The sequence below is a fragment of the Rhinolophus hipposideros genome, assembly GCF_964194185.1.
Source record: "Rhinolophus hipposideros genome assembly, chromosome: 18".
Lineage (NCBI taxonomy): Eukaryota > Metazoa > Chordata > Mammalia > Chiroptera > Rhinolophidae > Rhinolophus > Rhinolophus hipposideros.
The window spans coordinates 33,080,458-33,084,702 of NC_138064.1; positions in this window are offsets into that span (position 1 = coordinate 33,080,458).

Sequence of the window (4,245 nt, forward strand, 5' to 3'; positions counted from 1 at the left end):
AACTCAGTGTGGCATCTCACTTGTACACTTATCATTTTTATGAAGCACTACTTAGCACCAATAAGTAATTACAGTGTAGCGGTATGTCGGTAAAATGTTCACACTTTTTCCAGTCAGTGTTTTTGAATATTTTTCTTTTTCAAATTATCTGCTTAAAGGAAGGGAACAAGAAATTCCTAGATAATACAGATAATAAGGATGACCGGTATTGCAATTACACAACACCAAAAACAAGATCCATGGAAAAAAATAAATAATGGACAAGCTGGACTTCATTAAAATCACAAACATTTGCCCTGAGAAAAACTATGTCAAGAGAATAAGACCTGCCACAGACAGAGGGAAAATATTTGCAAACAATCCATCTGATAAAGGACTATTATCCAAAATATACAAAGAACTCTGGAAATACAACAAGAAAACAAACAAACTGATTATAAAAGGGGCCAAAGACCTTAACAAATACCTCTCCAAAGGAGATATATAGATGGAAAACAAGTGTTATGAAAAGATGGTCTACAACCAATGTCATCAGGAAAATGAAAGTTGAAACAACAACGAGATACACCCCTATTAGAATGGCCAAACTCCGGAACACTGACAACACCAAATGCGTGACAGGAACTGGAACAACAGGAACTCTCATTTATTGTTAGTGGGCATGCAAAATGGTACAGCTACTTTGGAAGACATCTGGTGAGTGCTTATAAAACTAAACATATTATTACAATTTATTGTACAATATGTGCCAAATTCTGCTGGGTGCTTAAAATATATTCTCTCTTAACCCTCAGAATAACTATATGAAGCATTATCCCTCCTTTATACATGAAGAAATTGAGGTGAAGAGAAGTTTGTTCACCCCTTCAGTGTCACCAACTAATAAATAAACGTCTATGTCAGTCTCAGCCACCTCCTGGCCCAATCCAACAAAGATTGCTTTGTGAATTTACATGGGAGGCTTCATGAAGCCATGCATTTACTTACAATGTCTCTACTTAGGGCCTCTAAGCTTTCTGGAATCAAACATCTGTAGACTATCAACTATTCAACTTGTTCAGTGCTCAGATGGCTTCCACATTATAGACTAGAAAAAAATGGCGACGTTTGTTATGAAGCAGAATCAACAAACTAGACTCAAAAGGAGTATGTTTCTCTCTTAATATGTATATAATATATACTCATGTATACATAGATATGTATTTATTTCTAGATAGAAAAATCTATATAAATACGTACATATATATTCAGGCAATGTTTTCATTGTAGTGAGGCAGACTGCAAACTTTATCTACAGAGAAAGATAAGACAGTGTTCTTGACATTTCTAGAATTCGGTACCCAGAATTTCAACTCATATCTCTGATACCAAGCTGCTCCCAGAATGTTGTCCTGAGACCTTTATTTATATGGAAACAAAAAGGCCCAGATGAAGGGTGTGTGTTTAATGCCACGATGAAAATGGGTACTTGTTTAAACTACTGTAAACTAGTTTTAATGAGTAAACTTAATTCTCATGTCCTCTGTATCTATGGTATTTTTATTGTGAGTGGCAAGTAGTAAGGGTTAGCATTTTGTGACATAGCTTTGAAAAGACACTAATGTGAATACTTCCCATTGCTTCTCTCCCCTTCCTATATCTTCCAACCATAGATTGGGGGTGAAGAAACATTTTCTACCGTCATTAATGAAGTAGGTTACAGAGGGAAAGCTAACTCCCAGATTTTCACTTCAAGCTAAGTCAAGGCAAGCAGTATAAAGTACAAGTCCAGACAATTAAGTTTGTGAACTCATCCTAGAAATAGTGCTACATACCTCATTATTGAATATCACTACGGTCAACTTCGAAGTACTCCCCTTGGGAAGCTATGCACTGAGACCAGTGCCTAGTCCACCCTTCAAAGCAATTTTGGAACTCTTTTTCTGGAATGGCCATCAGAGCTGTCATTGTATTACCTTTGATGTCCTGAATGTCATAAAAATGTCTTCCTTTCAGTATTTCCTTTATCTTCGGTAAAGAAAGAGGTCATTGGGGACCAAACTAGGTGAGTAGGGAGGGTGTTCCAATACAGTTATTTGTTTACTGGCGAAACAATCCCTCACAGACAGTGCCGTGTGAGCTGGTGCATTGTCATGATACAACAGCCATGAATTGTTGGTGAAAAGTTCAGGTTGTCTTATTTTTTCACACAAACTTTTCAGCACTTCCAAATAGTAAATTTGGTTAACCGTTTGTCTAGTTGGTGCAAATTCATAATGAATAATCCCTCTGATATTAAAAAAAAAGGTTAGCAACATCGTTGCAACAAAGTTCGTGAATTTAATTGTAACACCTTTCATCTGTACCAGTAGGGGCTATTAAATCTTATAAGAAAAGCAGGCAACCTGCAAGCCTGTTTGCTTCTCAGTCACTGGACTATGAAATCCAGAAATGTTGAGTAAGAAGTCACTTGAACAGCAAGAAAAGCTGAGCAAATCCCACTAAGTTTGTAAACAGTGGACAGTAGGGGCATGCAAAAACCGTGTCTACCAGGACATGCCAGTTTGGTAGTTGTATATTTTGTTTAAAACACAATTTCACACTGAAAACTTAGAAAATCACTATACAACTTAGCAAACTAAGTATGTCACATAAATTTATATACACAGTGTTACAGTGCTAATTTTTATGATAAGATCATGCAAGAATTCTTTACCTTTCTGACTCATGACTGTTTCCTTCTTTAAAAAAGACAATCATTATAGAAGCAGAAGAATGAAAGATTCTGCATACGACAACTTGTATTGAGGAATAATTTGCACATGGCATGGTGAAGTATACTCCATGGTCTAGAAGACAAGATAAATGCAAATAGGTTTGCATTGTTACAGAATCTCAAGTGTGACAGACAATTAAGACGAAGAGTACACGATTAAGTGTGACCAAAGTGATATGTAGATGATGTTAAGAATGGAAACGGTTATTTTTTAGAGTTGTTTATAGCTTGGTTGCTATAAAAGCTGGTGGCTGAGATGGTCATTCAAAATCCTTCCAATTTAGGAGTCTGGACGTGATTCCATTCCTTGATCCTTTAGCGCCACCTATGGTTCCAAATTAGAAAGTGTCATTTTAAAATGTAAATTATAGATACTAGAATTTAAAACAGTATCCTGGTTTTAAATTAGCATATTTATTACTCAATTATATTTTGCCTTTTAGGTTTGACTAAATGAATGAAATATTGTTCTGGAGGGCATCTGACAATATCGATTAGGATATTGACTCTTTAACCCAGTAATCCATGTTTAGGAAATGATGAGCGACAAAGACAAGTGTATAAAAATATTTATTCCAGTATTATGTAAAGGAACGTAATGTTCAAATGATTATAACATATATATGGTATGGAATATGATGCAGCCATCTAAAATACGTCAAAAAATGAAAATTACCTTTCGTTACTTTCCATAATTTTTCTTTTATAAAAATTAGTTTATAAAAGATTTTAGGTCTTTTATAAACTGTCAAAACGCTAAAGAGATATATAACTCTACACTGTGCAATAGCACACCAAAAATAATATAATTTATAACCCACCAAACTAAAAAGCCATGTGCCTAGAAAATAGAATGTATAAATATGCTGGAAGAGATTATTGTCTTTTGCATATACATCAGTCAAGATAAACAAGATAAAATTCCTACTTAGAAAAAACACAAGTCACTAGAAGGAAACTCCATCTTTCTAAACTATAACACACTTCCCTTGGGCTTCCATCCTGGTCTGCATCTAATTGTCAGAGAAGCGCCTAATCTCCACCTCTGCTTTGGGATCTACTCAAAAACTTTTTATCATTCATTATCCCTTTTCTTCTCTTTTGTATATTCAACCATTCCTCTCAATTGAATGTGTTCCTCCAGCTCTAAAATATACTCAAGTGTCTGTTACCTAAAATAATAATAATGAATAATAATAATTCCTCACTCAAATACATGACCTCCACCTCCTCACTTCTAGCAAACAATACTCCGATCTCTAGCTCTCACTTCACAATCTTCTTAATTTTTATATGTGTTATCATAATTTTCACACCTCCTGTTCAACCTTACACTCACTCCAGTCTGGTATATGCTCCCATCACTCCATTAAAACAGCTGTCTGTAAAGTCACTAATGACCTCAACATTACTAAATTCATGGATTTTTTTTCCAGTATTCATTGCAGTGTTTCAGCAATAATCTTGACCAATGCCTCTTGGCCAACAAT